Here is an 18,924-nt window from a genome sequence, read left to right as displayed (position 1 = left end):
ACTGGGGCAGAGAGCATAGACTGGAAAGTGAGGGGAAGGGATATTGTTCCCAAAGTGCAATATTCATTACACTGGAAAATGTCTTCTGTTATTTATGTTATTTCTGCTGTGTTATTAACTATAGCAATTATACATTATTACTATAGCATGGTAGCTATAGTTAATACTATATTATATGTTTGACGTTTGATAAGATGGTAGATAAGCGTTCTCATCACAAAAATATATCACATAACTATAATGCACTAATGAAGACATTAAAAATGATAAAGGAAGTAATTCAGATGATGGAAAATGATACCATATGGAAATATGAATTTGTGAACAGAAAAGTGGCTACCAGAAATAACAAGTATATGAGCAAATATATGAGTTTCCTTTTTAAATATCTTTAATATATAATTAGTAAAATAATAGTAATGAAACCATATTGTGGACTTTTAACCCATTCCCCACAAATAAAATAAGTAATTGTGTTTAATAAGGGAAGGAAATAAAAATGAAGTCATAAAAAATCCAAAAGAAGTATAAAAATGGCAAAGAATAAACAACACAAAGAACTCATAATCAATGATATGCTTAAAATTAACCATACCAAGAGTTGTATCAATGTAAATGGTCTAAATATTGCATTAAAATGCAGAGATCACAGGCTCTGAAAGAAATCTAAGACTGCCTTATATGCTGCTTCCAGAAATACACTTTAAGCACAATGTAAGGTATAGATTAAAAGTTTTGGTTGTTTACAGTTGCCTAGAGAATCATTTAATCCAGATGATAATTTATTTTACTTAATGTAGATGCCAAAGTTGGTAAAACTACTAAAGTTTTTAGAAAAACTTCCTTTTTATTCTTTGGGTCATTTATAATTTTGAAATCTGTGTCTCCTTCATTATTTTTTGTGATTAGAATACAGAGTGATTACTCATTACTCATATTGTTCTTATTTTATATCCAACCAGCTAGACCTTAGATATTTGAATATAAAATGTTCCCCACAAGCTCATTTGTTAAAAACTTAGTCCTCAGCAGGGTGCTAATGGAAGATGGTTGAAACTTTCAGAGTTGTATCCTAGTGGGAGTTTTTATGTCATGGAGAGGCAGGTTCTAGAAGAAGGTTGTGGAAACTGACCTCTTAATTTCTCTTCTTTTATTTTCTTGAGATGAAAACAGTTTGCTCCAAAACCTGGTCCCTGTCATGATATGCTGCATCACCACAGGTCCAAAGCAAAGAGACCACTTAGTTATGGCCTGAAAGCTCAAAACTGTGAGCCAAAATAAAATTTTTCTCTTACTAAGTTGGTGTGACTCAGGTATTTGTGACAGTAATGTAAAACATGTAATAGCTCTAATTATTTTTTCTATTGGTGAAACCTCTTTTATTTCATTTTGTACTCATAAAATACTTTTGTTTTTGTTAATTGTGTAGTTTTCTAACATGTTTTTTGTTGAAAGGATATTTAATCTTTTATTTCTTTTTAAACAATACAAACTCTACCGATGTTAGGTTATCCTGAGAGCCCTCAGCTCACACCCCATTGTTTGAAATAGTATTTTCATTTGAATCATATTACATATTTTAGGTTTTAATTTCTAACACTATTTTACCAAAGAAAATTTAAAAATAGGACTTTGAGCTGTATCAATTATAAAGTCATAATTGGTTTCTACCAGCAATCTCATTCCTTTTTGACATTAATTTTATTTTTACTTGTTCTAATTAGTTGTACATGAGAGTAGAATGTATTTATACATTTTGATAGAACACACATAAATGGAGTGTAATCTTTCATTTTTTGTGGTTATAATGCCATTCATTTCTAGATTTATTGAAAAGCAGTCAGGCATGGTTAATACTCTCATTGTAAAAACAAAGTGAAAATCCTATTGTACAGTACTATGTATCTGATAGATGTGGTGTGAGGAGTTTCAACATTATGTTGCATTATCAAATCTTCTTTATTTATATATTATTCCCCTCATTGCAGAGAAAAAAATGAGGCTTTTGTGTGTTTAAAATAACCTTCTCCAAGTTATAGCATCATAAAGAAGAAGACTAACCCTAATCACCTTTCTGTGAGTTATGTGCAATCTTGCTTAAAATTCACATTAGGCTACTTTGAAAATATTTTGACTATTGCAGCTCACCTTGTATCTCCATCTATTTGGACCTCAGTTCCATCAAGAAGGCCCTGGGTCATCTAGCTTGCTTTTGTAAAATAAGAAAATGTATTTTTTTTAAAGCAGTCTTAGGTTCACTGCAATTTTAGCACAAATCACAGAGAATTTTATGAAATCTCTCTTCCTCACAGTTTCCTGCTTGGTCCATTTTCTGCTGTTCCAACAGAACAAGTGAGACTGTTGAATTCATAAAGAATGGAGAATAATTTTGTCATGGTTCTGGAATCTGGGAAGCCCAAGGACATAACACTGACATCTGGAGAGAGTCTGGGGGCTGTGCCATCCCTTGGTAAAGGGGGAAGTGTAGAAGAAGGCAAGGATGAGACAGCAAGGGAGGGCTGAGCTGACCTTTATCAGCATCCCACACCTATGATAACCAACCCACTCCAGGACCACAACATTAATCCAGTGGATTAATTCCAACTTTTTCTTTTTCTTTTTTTTTTTAAATCCCTCAGACATGGATTTAATAATTGTAGAAATCCAAAAGAATCAGCATCAAATCTCCAGGTCAGAGTGAACTCTAGCCAGCAGGTTGGCTCAGGCACTGAGCTGCCTCAACCAGCCAACGGCTGACTTCTGTATTTTCATAATCTCATCATTATGTATCATGTGTTTAGTTTCCACAAAGCATTTAATCTGAAGACTCCGCAGCTTGGGGGTAGACTAAGGATGCCTAGTGATTCTGAGTAAGGTGTGGACCTGCGTGGCACAGGTATCCAGGGGAACAGAGGAGAGAGTAAAGGCTTTCTTCCAGTATCAGAACAGTCATGAGTGGAAGAACTACCCAGAAGGGCCACCAGGGTTAAAAAGCAGGACCCTGCCCTCTGTCTCTAAACTATGACAAGTTCTTGCTCCCCATGGGGAGAGGTAGGAGCTTGCAATTGGGAGTTTTGGGAGAATGAGCACTGAGACATGGTCCTTCTGATGCCTTCATCCAGCTGTTGTGAAAAGATGAGGCAGAGACAAGAAAATGCTCAATCTAGCAGCCAAGAGAATGGAGAATGGACAGTGCTGTCCTTGCTTGTACTAGACTTTAGTTTTATGCACCACTTTTCAGCTGAATGTTGCTTCTTATTTCCCTTCATTTCCTAGATTCCATTCATTCCTTCCCTTTGGTCATAGGTCTAGAATCCAACAGTTCTGAACTTTGGTATCTATGAAGCTGAGTGTGTAGGCTGCCTCTGAGGTATTTAGTCACACCTAGTGCTGTTGGAGCTGCCACAGACAATGCAGCTTTGCAGAGATCCACCTCCTCACTTCCTGGCAGTCAGGGAGTTATTGCTCTGATCCTGAGGCAAGGAGTTGTGCCTGCTGCCATTTTGTAGAAGCCATTTAAGCTAGGGCATACTCCACAGGAGCTGCCCAAGAACTTGATGGCATGAGATCTCTATTGTGAGTCATGACTCTGTCTAACGGGATTTTTCTATACTTTGGCAGAGACATAATTCTGGTGTGAGTTCTGTTCTCTCTGAACATTAGAAAGGAGGCCAGATATTCTGAGATCCAAGATGGTGGACTAGAGGGAGGCTGCATTCCTTGTTGCTCTGTAACTCTGGTTCCAAGCAGAGGATATCTGTTTCTTGGTGAGGCAGTTTTTGCTGCTTATCAATCCCCTGCTGTTTACCCCATTTGTCTGCTGTGATCACCTGCAGTCTGCCAGCTTATCGACGCCTTTTTTGAGTGCAGATTGCTCACTGTCAGGCATCTATCATCCGCCATTTGCCTGCCTCTTTCCTGTCCATTGCCTGCCTTACACCTATCCATCACCCAACGCACGAGGTTCACCTCCTGATCGTCCGACAACAGTCAGCAAACTGATTGCCGACCACCAGTGGAACACCAGCTGCCTGCTGTCGCCTGGAAGTTCACTGTTACAGTACCTGCATGTTTGATTACACATGACTGCTGCCATTTTGAGACAACAGCCAGGCCCTGTAGGACCCCTGACCAGACTGACTGAGCCCTGTCTCCAGGATCCCTCAGCCTGAACGATCACTCCCTGTCTCTGGGGACCTTACATCGACTGACTGCTCCCTGCTGCCAGCACCCTCAGACCAACTGACTGCACCCTATCACCGGGACCCCCCCCCCCCCGACGGACTGATTGCAACCGGCCTCCAAGATCCTGAAACCACACCAAACACACCCGACCTCCAGGACCCCTGCTGAACCAACTGCATCCTGCCTCCAGGACCTCCTGCTGACCATGGTCACACCCTGAGCTGCAGCTCCCCATTTGCCAACACATTTGGAAGCCAGAGCGGCCATCTTGGATAATCCTGGAGCCTTAGCTCTGATCTTTAGGTGGGGCGAATCCCATCCTGAGATGCCTGCTGGAGGCTTGAAGCTCATTGTCAGGTACCTCTAATGCATCAGGCTACTGAAGACTGGGAGGTTTCATTACTATATGACTGTTATACTGTAGATTTTCTTTTTTCTCCTTATTGAAAAATTTAAGTTTTTATTTCTTTACTTTTCTTGCTCTCTTTTCCTTTTGTTTACCTGTCCCTCAGAGTCTCTCTCTCCCTTTTTTGCATGCTAACATCCAATTTCTTTTGATTACACTCTCACCCTTTCTATTATCTAGAACTTCTGTATATTCTTTTCTTATCCCATTAACAGCCACATTCTACATCCCTCAGCATCCTCTTTGTTCTGCATTTGAAACTGCAGACCTTATTGCAAATCTGTTTGTTTTACTGAAGATAATATTTGAACTCACTCTGTTTATTATGACAATTTTGTTATTGTCCTCATAGGGGCTACTTGGTCTAGGATTGCATAGTGTCTGAATTGGGCACTGCTAATATTTATCTCCCCTTAAAGAAAGGGTTTTGGAAACCTATAGGGCCACTATAAGCCTATAGGGGGAAATCTGTAATACCCCAGATCTGCACTGCTAGAGGGGAAGATACATGAACAACATGAAAAAACAAGGGAAGAAAATGATCCAAACAAGTCTAGTTTCTATATTAATAGAATCCAATGACAGTATGTTAGAAGGAATGTCAGGAAAGGACTTCAAATTATACATGATTAAGATGATTCATGAAGCAAAGGATGATATAAGAGAGCAAATGCAGTCAATGAATGATAATACCAATAAGCTAAAAGAGCAAGTACAGGAAGCAAAAGATCATTTCAACAAAGTGATAGAGATTCTCAAAAAAACCAAATGGAAATCCTTGAAATGAAGGAAACAATAAACCAAATAAAAAACTCAATGGAAAACATCACCAAAAGACTAGACCACTTGGAAGACAGAACCACAGACAATGAAGACAAAATATTTAATCTTGAACATAAAGTTACCCAAACAGAGAAGATGGTAAGAAATCATGAACAGAATCTCCAAGAACTATGGGACATCATGAAAAAACCAAATTTAAGAATTATTGGAATTGAGGAAGGCACAGAGATACAAACCAAAGGAATGAACAACCTATTCAATGAAATAATATCAGAAAATTTCCCAAACCTGAAGAATGAAATGGAAAATCAAATACAAGAGGCTTACAGAACACCAAATGCACAAAATCACAACAGGTCCACACCAAGGCACATTATAATGAAAAAGCCTAATATTCAAAATAAAGATAGGATTTTGAAGGCCGTGAGAGAAAAGCATCAGATTACATATAGGGGGAGACCAATATGGATAGCAGCTGACTTCTCAACCCAGACTCTAAAAGCTAAAAGGGCCTGGACCAACATATTTCAAGCTCTGAAAGAACATGGTTGCCAACCAAGAATCCTATACCCAGCAAAACTAACTTTTAGATTTGAAGATGAAATAAAATCATTCCATGATAAACAAAAGTTAAAAGAATTTACAAATAGAAAGCCTGCACTACAGAATGTTCTCAACAAAATATTCCATGAGGAGGAAATGAAAAACAACAATGGAGGTCAGCAAAGGGAGGAACTACCATAGAGAAAAAACACTCAAAGGGAAACCAAGCCAACTTAAAAACCAAAAATAAGCCAAATGACTGGGAATACTAATCATATCTCAATAATAACCCTGAATGTTAATGGCCTAAACTCATCAATTAAAAGACACAGACTGGCAGAATGGATTAAAAAGAAAGACCCAACAATATGCTGCCTGCAAGAGACTCATCTCACAGAAAAAGATATCCACAGACTAAAGGTGAAAGGATGGGAAAAAACCTACCACGCACATGGACTCAGTAAAAAAGCAGGGGTTTCCATCCTTATATCACATAAAGTGGACTTCAAGACAAAGTTAATCAGAAGGGATAAAGAAGGACATTTCATACTGCTTAAGGGGACCCTAAATCAGGAAGACATAACGATAGAAATATTTATGCCCCAAACAATGGTGCATCCCTGGACGTCAAACAAATCCTTCACAATTTCAGGAATCACATAGACCACAACACAATGACTGGATGACTTTAATGCACCACTGTCACCACTAGATAGATCTTCCAAACAAAAACCAACCAAAGAACCATAGAACTCAATAACACAATCAATAACCTAGGCTTAATAGACATTTAAAGAATATTCCATCTATCAATGAGCGGATTCACTTTCTTCTCAGCAGCACATGGAATCTTCTTGAAAATAGACCATATGTTATCCCACATCAGCCCTTAGGAAATGCAAAAAATAGAGATACTTCCTTGTGTTCTATCAGATCATAATGGATTGAGAGTACAAATCAATGACAAAATATAAAACAGAAATTACTCCATACCTGGAGACTAAATAATATGCTATTGAATGAAACATGGATAACAAAAAACATCAGGGAGGAGATAAAAAAATTCTTAGAGGTCAATGAGGATGACGATACAACCTATCAAAATCTCTGGGACACTATGAAAGCAGTACTAAGAGGAAAATTCGTTGCATGGAGTGCATTCAAGAAAAGAATGAAAAGTCAACAACTAAATGACCTAACATTACAGCTCAAAGCCCTAGTAAAAGAAGAACAAAATAACAGCAAAAGGAGTAGAAGACAGGGAATAATTAAAATCAGAGCTGAAATCAATGAAATTGAAACAAAAGAAAGAATTCAAAAAATTGACAAAACAAAAAGTTGGTTCTTTGAGAAAGTAAACAAAATAGACAAACCCTTAGCCACACTAACAAAGAGAAGGAAAGAGAAAACTGAAATTACTAAAATTCGTGATGAAAAAGGAAATATCACAACAGTTCTGATACACAGAACATAATGAGAAGCTACTTTGAAAATCTGTATTCCAACAAAATAGAAATTATCAAAGACATTGACAAATTTCTAGAGACATATGCTCCTACCAAACTGAACCAGGAGGACATACACAATTTAAACAGATGAAAAATCGAGCAATGAAATAGAAGAAGCCATTAAAAATCTACCACCCAAGAAAAGCCCAGGACCAGACGGATTCTCAGCTGAGTTCTGCAAGACCTTCAAAGAAGAACTCATTCCAATACTTCTCAAAGTATTCCAGGAAATAGAAAAGGAGGGTACCCTACCGAACTCATTCTATGAAGCTAATATCACCCTCATACCCAAACCAGGCAAAGACACATCAAGGAAAGAAAATTTTGATGAATATAGATGCAAAGATCCTTAACAAAATATTGGCAAACCGTATCCAAAAACATATTAAGAAAATCGTGCACCACAATCAAGTGGGGTTCATCCCTGGAATGCAAGGATGGTTTAACATCAGTAAATCAATAAATGTAATCCATCACGCCAATAAACTTAAGGATAAGAATCATGTGGTTATATCAATTGACGCAGAAAAGGCGTTCGGCAAAATACAACACCGCTTCATGCTCAAAACACTAGAAAAAATAGGGATAGTAGGAACATACCTGAACATTGTAAAGGCTATTTATGCTAAGCCCATGGCCAACATCATTCTTAATGGAGAAAAACTGAAACCATTCCCTTTAAAAATGGGAACAAGACAGGGATGTCCTCTTTCACTACTTCTATTCAACATTTTCCTTGAAACTCTAGCCAGTGCAATTAGGCAGACTGAAGAAATTAAAGGGATATTAATAGGAAAAGAGGAACTTAAGCTGTCGCTATTTGCGGATGACATGATTCTATATTTAGAGGATCCAAAAAACTCCTCCAGAAAACTTCTAGACCTCATCAATGAATTCAGCAGAATAGCAGGGTATAAAATCAACACGCATAAATCTAAAACATTTTTATACACAAGTGACGAAATAGCTGAAAGGGAAATGAGGAAAACAACTTCATTTGCAACAGCCTCAAAAAAATAAAAATAAAAAAACTTGGAAATCAATCTAACCAAAGAGTTAAAACATCTCTATGACGAAAACTGCAAAACATTGAAGTAAGAAATTAAGGAAGACCTTAGAAGATGGAAAGATCTCCCGTGTTCTTGGATAGGCAGAATCAATATTGTCAAATTGGCCATACTACCAAAAGTGCTATACAGATTCAATGCACTTCCAATTAAAATCCCAATGATGTACAGAAATAGAAATAGAGCAAGAAATAGAGCAAGCAGTCATGAAATTCATCTGGAAGAATAAGAAACCCAGAATAGCTAAAGCAATCCTTAGCAGAAATAGAGCAATATTTACAGAAATAGAGCAAGTATTCATGAAATTCTTCTGGAAGAATAAGAAATCCAGAATAGCTAAAGCAATCCAGGAAGAATGAAACAGGGGGTATCACAATACCAGAACTTCAACTATACTACAAAGCAATAATAACAAAAATGGCATAGTATTGGCACCAAAAGAGACAGGAAGATCAATGGTACAGAATAGAGGACATGGACACAACCCAAATAAATACAATTTTCTCATACTAGACAAAGGTACCAAAAATATGCAATGGAGAAAAGATAGCCTCTTCAACAAATGGTGCTGGGAAAACTGGAAATCCATATGCAACAGGGTGAAACTAAACCCCTATCTCTCAACCTGCACAAAAATCAACTCACAATGGATCAAGGACCTTGAAATCAGATCAGAGACCCTGCATCTTATAGAAGAAAAAGTAGGTCAGAATCTTCAACTTGTTGGCTTAGTATTAGACTTCCTTAACAGGACTCACATAGCACAAGAAGTAAAAGCAAGAATCAATAACTGGGATAGATTCAATCTAAAAAGGTTTCTCTCAGCAAAGGAAACTATCAGCAATGGGAAGAGAGAGCCTACAGAGTGGAAGAATATCTTTGCCACTCATACTTCCAATAGAGCACTTATTTTCAGAATATATAAAGAACTCAAAAAACTCTACACGAAGAATACAAATAACCCAATCAACAAATGGACTAAGGATATGAACAGACACTTCACAGAAGAAGATCTACAAGCAATCAACAAACATATGAAAAAATGTTCACCGTCTTTAGTAATAATAGAAATGCAAATCAAAACTACACTAAGATTCCATCTCACCCCAATTAGAATGGTGATTATGAAGAATACATGCAACAATAAGTGTTGATGAGGATGTGGGGAAAAAGGTACACTCATACATTGCTGGTGGGCTGCAAATTAGTGCAGCCACTCTGGAAAGCAGTGTGGAGATTCCCTGGAAAACTTGGAATGGAAACTTCATTTGACCCAGCTATCCCACTCCTTGGCCTATACCCAAAGGACTTAAAATCAGCATACTACAGAGATACAGCCACATCAATGTTCATAGCTGCTCAATTCACAATAGCCAGACTGTGGAACCAATCTAGATGTCCTTCAATTGATGAATGGATAAAGAAACTGTGATATATATAATATATATATTTATATATATATATATTATATATATACACACACACACACACAATGGAATATTATTCAGCTATAAAGAATAATAAAATTATGGCATTTGCAGGCAAATGGATGAAATTGGAGAATATCATGCTAAGTGAGATAAGCCAATCTCAAAAAGCCAAAGGATGAATGATATCGCTAATAAGTGGAGGATGACACATAATGGGGGGGAGGGAAGGGTTAGTGTTAGGGTTAGAGTTAGGGTTAGGGAGGGGGGCAAGTATGGAGGAAGGAAGTACTGTATAGAGGGTAAAGAGGGGTGGGGGGAAGGGAAAAATAACAGAATGAATCAAACAACATTACCCTATGTAAATTTATGATTACACAAATGGTATGCCTTTACGCCATGTACAAACAGAGAAACAACATGTATCCCATTTGTTTACAATAAAAAAAAAAGAATAATAAAATTATGGCATTTGCAGGCAAATGGATGAAATTGGAGAATATCATGCTAAGTGAGATAAGCCAATCTCAAAAAACCAAAGGATGAATGATCTTGCTGATAAGCGGATGATGACACATAATGGGGGGTGGGAGGGAGGCAAGAATGGAGGAAGGAGGGACTGTATAGAGGGAAAAGAGGAGGGGTGGGGGGGAGGAAAAAATAACAGAATGAATGAGACATCATTACCCTATGTAAATATATGATTATGCAAATGGTATGCTGTTACTGCATGCACAAACAGAAACAACATGTATCCCATTTGTTTACAATAAAAATAAATTTAAAAAAAATAAGAAAGGAGGCTAAATGATGTTAAGGAAAGAAAGAACACCAGAGTGGGAGTCTGTTTCTTCCTAGACTATCTGGGAGTCTGTTGGGTGACTTTTGGAAGACCTCAGTTATTCTGCTTGCAGGTGTTACATTTGGCTGATGTTTGTGAAGTTCCTTTCACAGAGATTTTTTTACAGTCCCTAAAATGCTTGAATGTCTTAGAGGTCCTTTAGGAAATAGATAATCCCATTGCTGATTTTGACTGGATTTGCTGAGTGTGGTGGTCCCCTAGTCCCAGTACCACAATGCCTCCTGATCAGCCTAGGCTACCCAGGTAGCAATGAATGAAAGGGTTTGTGACACAAAAATATAAATGTAGTCATAGCTGACCATTTAGTAGTATCTTTACACAGCTTAGTATAAAAACAAAAAAGGCTATTTTCTCTCTCCCCACCCCAAGGCAACTCCTTTAGGCATGCAGGTGACTATCTCTCCCTACCTTCCATTTCTTCTCATTCCACCAGGGAACCCTGAATACAGAATAAGAAGTCCTAGAAAGCAGAGGTCTCAAGTACAAACTGGCAGCAATTTGAAGATGTCAGGTAGGTTTGGGGATAAAGGACAGTTTTATTTCTTCCTGTTTGTATACTCTTTCTTTTTCTTGTCTTATTATTGAATACAATGTTGAAAAGTGGTAAGAGGGAACATCCTTCCCTTGTTGCTGATTGTTATGGTTTAGATATGAGGTGTCCTGCACAATCTTCTGTGTGAGGTAGTGAGGTAGGAAGAATCTTTGGAGGTGAAATGATTAGCTCATGAGAGTCTTCATCTAATGAGTGGACTAATCCATTGATACAGGTTAACTGGGGAAAACTGTAGGTAGGTAGTGTGTGACAGGAAGATATAGGTTTGGATTCAGTGACACAAAAGCTGACTAAACCTGATCTTATCAGTAAAACTTCTAGACTCTCACTATTAAATATGATGTCAGTTTTTGGTTGCTTTGAAAATATTTTTTTTTTTAACCTTGGGAACTTTTCGTCTTAGTTTATAGAATGTTCGTATAGTGAAGGTGAGTGGAATTTTATTAAATACTTTTTCTGCAAATGTTGATATAATCCTGTGATTTTTCTTCCTTATCCTATGGTGTGATGAATTACATTAATTGGTTTTTGAATGATGAAGCAGGCTTCTACATCTGACACAATCTCACTTGGCCATGGCGTATAACTCTTGATCTACTTTGGTGGATCTGGTTTGCTAATTGTTGAGAATTTTTGCTTAACTAACAGCAAGTCCTCAGAAGAGCTTTAAATGTAGTTCAAATTCCTTAGTAAGATCTGTGCTACCCCTGCAGGGCTTGGTTCTTGCTCATGTTTTCAACTTCCATTGTTCCATTACCTCCCTGTGTTATTCCCCTTCAGGTTCAATGACCTCCATCTTGAAATAGACCAGCTGTTTTCCACATTGGATCTTTCCATATTTGACAGCGTACCCACTTCTCCTTTGTGGACTTTAGCTTAAACCTCATCTTTACACCAAAATACAAAGAACCCTATTAATAAATGGACCAAGGAACTGGACAGACACGTTACAGAAGAAGACATACAGGCAATTAATAAATATATGAAAAAGTGCTCAACATCTCTAGTAATTATAGAAATGCAAACTAAAACAACTCTAAGATTTCATCTTACTCCAATTAGAATGGCTATTGTCAAGAACACAAACAATAATAGATGTTGGCATGGATGTGGGGATAAAGGTACACTTTTGTATTGCTGGTGGTGTTGCAAATTGGTGCAGCCACACTGGAAAGCAGTGTGGAGAATCCCCAGAAGACTTGGAATGGCCCCACCTTTTGAACCAGTTATTTCACTCCTAAGTTTATATCCAAAGCACTTAAAATCAGCATACATCAATGTTTATAGTAGCTTAGTTCACAATAGCTAGATTGTGAAATCAACCTAGATGCCCTTTAACAGATGAATGGATAAGGAATCTGTGGTACATATACACAGTGGAATATTATTCATCCATAAAGGAGAATAATATTATGGCATTTGCAAACAAATGGATGGAATTGGAGAATATGCTAAGTGGAAGAAGTCAATCCCAAAAAATAAAGGCCAAATGTTTTCCCTGATAAGTGGAGAATGATATATAATGTGGGTGGGGGGTGGGTGGGGAGAGAAAAACGGGGAAACATTAGATTATGTAGAAGGAAACGTGAGGGGAGGGAGGTGGGGTATAAAGAAATGGTGGAATGAGAGAGACATCATTGCCCTATATACATGTATGATTACATGAATGATATGAATCTACATCATGTACAACCATAGAAACAAAATGATGTACCACATTTGTGTACAATGAATCAAAATGTGGTGTGTAAAAAATTTTAAAAATCAAAAATTAAAACTAAACAATACAAAGAGTTTGCTCACTCTGAAGATTAGTAAAAATAAAGGATAGTAATTATTTTCATGAAAAAGAAAATAGATTTACTTGATGACAGATGTGAAGTCAAATGAAGCATCATGGGGAAAAAAAAAAAAAAAAAAAAAAAACATCAGGACAAACATTGAGAAGAAAGGGTAGAAGGTAGAGTTTTTCCCAACTGCCTAATTGGTATAAGTTGGCACAACTTGTTATGGATATTATATAGAAAAATAAAGCATTTGCTGAGCTAAAATGATACAGAACTCGATTAATGATTGCCTATATTTTGTATAACTTCTTTGAAGACACTCATCCTGACATCGATTATGCTAATAATGTATGTGAAATATCAAATGTACTTTGAGGGAAAGCCCTTGAGAAAGTATTTTCTGAGTGATTCATTAGTCAAGTAAGAACAAACAAAACAGTTTAAATTTTCTAGAAGAAGACAGTTATATTGGATAGTTTATAGGAGAAACTTCTAATCTATGCAAGACAATCAGTTAATGCTCTGTGTAAATAAATCCATGTATCTCCAAGTTATATAATTATTATTTTCTTAATTTCAGTACAGAATATTTCAAATTAAAAATTCTTTATTTAATTGCCTTATTCAAAAAGTGTCTTACTCTTATCTTTTCTGTCACAATAACCTGTTGTTGTCCAATCAGATATTACAGCTCTGTTCCTGAAGCTGGCTTTGAAGTCATTATCCTCCTGCATCAGCCTCTGGAGCCTTTGATATTACAGTCTTACACCACTGTAGCCAGCATTATTTAGTTTTTAGAAAAACAAGGAATAAAGAGAATAAATATATAAATAAGTAGTTACTACAGCTACATAAAATTTTAAAATATAATTGATCTCAAGCCCATAAGGGGAAAATTGAAGATTAAATAAACAGAAAATGAAATTGCTCTGACCCATAAAAGGAGTAAGTGATAAACTCATCTTCATTGGAATAAATTAATGGGGCTGATATTTTTATTCTTATTTATTTGTCCCATAATATTTATGAAAAAATTTTCCTTGTTACATCCTTGTGATTCTACTTATGAATTTGATGGATTGGGTCTTGACACATAGATGTTCCTTGAAAAGTATATGGAGAGTCCCAGGGAATGTAATTAAGCAAGAATCAGCTTGGACACATTTCAGTTTCGAGGCTCCATGATTAATGTGTGTTCATGGTATAAAATCTTTAGTGATTTTTGTCCCTGTCATGGAAAAGCTCTCCTCTGTTAGTAATAGTTATGAGGTGTTTAAAAGATGGTTTATTATTCTTAAAGAAGGATTTGAGAAGGGACAGGAGTACTCTAACCATATTCCAAACACAAGTGGTTACCTTACCAGAAAAAGAGGAGACAGGCTAAAAAGCTGAATGATATTTATTAAAGTTATGAAAAACAAACCTAGAAAACTTTCCTTTTTAAAAAAATACTAGATGTGCTATTCCTTGTTGAAATAATTTGTTTGCATTTTTACTTAATTGATTTAATATGGAAAATGTTAATTTTCCCATTTTTATCAGGAATTTCCTTTGAATACCATGACAATCACTAATTTTTTTCCCCAGTATTTAGTAGACTCCAGAGAAAATGGAAAAAAAATTGCTGTGTGATTTTAAATATATTAAGAATAGCACAGGTTTTCTCATCTGTGCGCATACTGGATGGAAGAGGGATTACTCAGTATTTCTGAGTGAGATCAAATTCCTCCTTCTACTGCAGACAAGCTTCCAAAGGTAGGATTTTTTTAGTCAGTAGCAGAAAACAGATTTTGAAGTTGTATAACTGTTTCATAACACAGGACATTATATCACTTGAGAATGTGAGAAAATGCTGATTTTTTGTTCCTTTTCAGTGTGTAGATGCAGGGCTCTGAGACGACACATCTGTGTTAAAAAGGAATGTATCGCTTACAGAAAAGACAGCTTTTGGTACCAGGAAGGGAGGAGCTGCTGCTGCAATAAATGTCTAATATGTGAAACCAGCTTTGTGATTGATTAATGGATACATGTTGGGAGAGTTTGGTAATCATGATAGAAAGGGCCCAGATGACTTTGGAGAGATGGTGGGTAGAAATGTGAACATTGAGAGGTGATACTGGTGCAAGAAAAGAGGAGAGCAGTGGAGATGGCCTCTGCCTTGGAGAATGGAGACATCACTGTGAGCACAATGTCCCTGGAAACAAGAATGCTAAGATGCTTGGAGGTGACATTTCCAGTGGACCTGAGGGCCAAAGAAAGTGGAGGAAGGGCATCATTTTCTAAAGACTCAGCACCGCTATTGATACAGTGACTTGTGGTCTGTGTCCTTCCATTAATAATTGATTGTATTCAGTCTTCATATTGAAATCATCTTAAGTGAGACTTCAGTTTTATTCGGTGTCACTTTATACATAGTACATCTTTACAAGGATTTCCCTTTCATCCTCTCTTGTTCATTTCATATCTTTAAAATCATCTAAAGAATAACTTTCTCTGAGAATCTTCCCAAATCTCAACAGGTTTAGAATGTGTTTAGAATGCTGTGAATCAATAGCATGGATCCATGAAATATATTTATTAACACTTGTCTCATGTTGGTCATTAAATTTTAGACTACATAGTTATATATCAAATCACTTAGGGCAGGAAAACTTATCTTACTTGGATCCAGATATCTACGGAGGACAGTCGCCACCAGTAGATGCTTCAGACATATATGGCAGATGAATAAAAGTGGTTATAATATTTCTAAGAATTTTTTCATTGTTTTACAGGTAAACTGCTTTACTCTCTGAAACTAGCATCAATAAGTGAATAGATGGAACACAGGAACAATGAAACTTACTTTGTCCTCTTGGGCCTCACACAAAATCCAAAGGAGCAGAAAGTACTTTTTGTTATATTCTTGCTCTTCTACATTTTGACCATGCTGGGGAACCTGCTCATTGTCATAACTGTATCCTTTAGTAAGACCCTGGGCACTCCAATGTACTTCTTTCTTGCTAATTTATCATTTATAGACATTATTTATTCATCTGTCATTTCCCCCCATTTGATTTCAAACTTGTTTTTAGGAAAAGTTGTCATATCCTTCAAGTTTTGTATGTTTCAGCTCTTTGCAGAACAACTTTTAGGTGGGACAGAGGTCACTGTTCTGTTGGTGATTGCCTTTGACCGCTATGTGGCCATCTGCAAGCCCTTGCATTATTTGGTGATCATGAGGCCATGGGTGTGTGTTGTGCTGCTGGTAGTTTCCTGGGCTGGAGGTTTTGTGCACTCTACATTTCAAATTGGCATTATTTATAGGCTCCCATTCTGTGGCCCCAATGTCATTGACCACTTTACTTTACCCCTTATTGCAACTTGTCTGTGCTGACACCTATGTCACTGGCCTCTTAGTGATTGCCAGTGGGGGAATGATGTGCGTTATTATGTTTTTGCTCTTACTCATGTCTTATGTGGTCATCTTTCTCTCTCTGAAAAACCTGAGTCAGGAAGGGAGGCGGAAGGCTCTCTCCACCTGTGGCTCCCACATCACTGTGGTTGTTCTCTTCTTTGTTCCCTGTATTTTCATGTATGCAAGACCAGCTAAGACTTTCCCCATTGAAAAGCCACTGCGTGTGTTTTATATGGTTATAACCCCCATGCTGAACCCCTTCATCTACACTCTGAGAAACTCAGAGATGACAAATGCTATGAAGAAACTCTGGAAAATAAGCCACATCAGGTAGGAAATCATTGAGTCTCCCACTATGAAGAGAACCATTTCACTGTGAAGTTGTCTCCTTAGGACTATTTATTAGACTTAAAACTGATTCTACTTTGCTAAGGCATTTTTGTTAAGCATAACTAAAGAATAGATTATAGGTTTTGATATTAACATATTTTCCCAGTGTATTGCTCATTCTTCATTGTCTGGCTTATCAAGGGATCTAGGATGTTTTGGTACACATATGCTAGGAAGTCAATAAAATTATGCAATCTATTTATGAATAAACTTTTTATATTATTACAAGGATGTGTATTTAAGTTTTTTTACATTCATTTCTAGTACCTATGTTGTCCTTTCTCATTTTATATTTACTTTTTTGTTCATCGTTCTATTATAGTAAAGTATTATATATGTCTTTTTTATTTGATTTTACTAGGATTACATTTATAATTTTAGGAGAATAGTTTTATTTTTGAATTAAATTTGGAAAGCATAACAAGTATGAATATTGCAATGGAACCCTTGCAAAAGGATAAATTTGAAAAAAAGTTATATGATGAGTTTCTCACCTTCATCTCCCAGTACTTATCCTGGGTACAGGCATTGTGTCCAAGGTTCTCCAAGTTAAGAAAGCTTATCATTTGTGTGACCTGGTGGACTCAGAGGACATCATGCTAACTGATGTAAGCTGAACACAGAAGACAAATAGTGCATGATGTGATTCATATGTGAACTCTAAAGTCTTCACACTCACAGAGGCAGAAAGAAGAATGATGTTTGTCATGGCTGGAGAGTGGTTAATCTGGAGATGTTGGACCAGGAGGACCAAGTTTCATAAAGAAGCTAACTAATTCTGGAGTCAAAAGCATGGTAGCTACTGTTAACTTTGCTGTATTTTATACAGGACTCTTAATAAGAGGGTAGATGTGAAGTGCCCTACCACAAAAAGATTAAAGAAAACATGTTGGATATGCTAATTATAGTTGTCAGTTCATGATGTACACATATATCAAAATATCGCATTGTCCACCCAAAACCTGTATGCTTCTTGTTTGTTAATGTAGTATCATCAGTGAACTGAAAAATTAAAGAATCTCAAGATGATACTTCTATTACTACTAAAATATGATTGCTTTTCTATGTGGTTTTCTAGTTTTTGTAGTTCTTTTTCCCTATGAGTTCTGTATTAGTAGAGATTTACAGTTGAATTATTGTGTTTCAACCTGATTACATTGTCCATTTTTCTTTGTTTTTCTGTCAGCAACTTTATGAAGATTATACTCCTTTGGTGTTTCCTTTTCAAATTTAGGTGCTGCTTTATTCTTTCTTGGTTTTCCTGCTATAGTCTCTGGTCATTTTCATAATTGTAAACATTTTTTTCTTTTCTTTTTTTTAAAATTTATTTTTAATGTAAATAAATGGGATACATCTTATTTCTCTCTTTGTACATGAAGTAGAGGCATAACATTTGTGTAATCATACATTTACATAGGTTAATAGTTTTTGATTAATTCTGTTTTATTATTCTTCCTTCCCACCCCTCCCACCCCTCTTTTCCCTCTATACAGTCCCTCCTTCCTCCATTCTTGACCCCTCCCACTCCCCATTATGTGTCATCATCCACTTATGAGCGAGCTCATTCGTCCTTTGGATTTTTGAGATTGGCATATCTCACTTAGCATGATATTCTCCAATGTCATCCATTTGCCTGCAAATGTCATAATTTTATTATTTTTAATGGCTGAGTAATATTCCATTGGTTATATATAGCACAGTTTCTTTATCCATTCATCAATTGAGGGCATCTACTTTGGTTCCACAGTCTAGCTATTGTGAATTGAGCAGCTATGAACATTAATTTGGATGTATCTCTGTAGTATGCTGATTTTAAGTCCTTTGGGTATAGGCCAAGGAGTGGGATAGCTGGGTCAAATGAAGTTTACATTCCAAGTTTTCCAAGGAATCTCCACACTGCTTTCCAGAGTGGCTGCACTAATTTGCAGCCCCACCAGCAATGTATGAGTGTACCTTTTTCCCCATAACCTCATCAACACCTTTTGCTGCTGTATTCTTGATAATTGCCATTCTAAT

The 18,924-nt window shown here is 36.6% G+C and overlaps 2 pseudogenes across 2 annotated transcripts in view; one reads left to right on the top strand and one right to left on the bottom strand.

The window, feature by feature from the left end:
- LOC306638507 (leucine-rich repeat-containing protein 59-like) overlaps positions 1-18,924 on the bottom strand; it is an 88,199-nt pseudogene that overhangs the window by 44,607 nt on the left and 24,668 nt on the right. The gene's annotated exons all lie outside the window — the stretch shown is intronic.
- Positions 15,940-16,852, top strand: LOC306639154 (olfactory receptor 4A47-like; annotated as a pseudogene). The gene has a single exon. The product of its transcript is annotated as an olfactory receptor 4A47-like (transcript).

The sequence above is a fragment of the Sciurus vulgaris genome (genome assembly GCF_902686455.1).
Source record: "Sciurus vulgaris genome assembly, chromosome: 11".
Taxonomy (NCBI): Eukaryota; Metazoa; Chordata; class Mammalia; order Rodentia; family Sciuridae; genus Sciurus; species Sciurus vulgaris.
The sequence above is the reverse complement of the archived record's forward strand: the minus strand, read 5'-3'. Positions and strand labels throughout refer to the sequence as shown.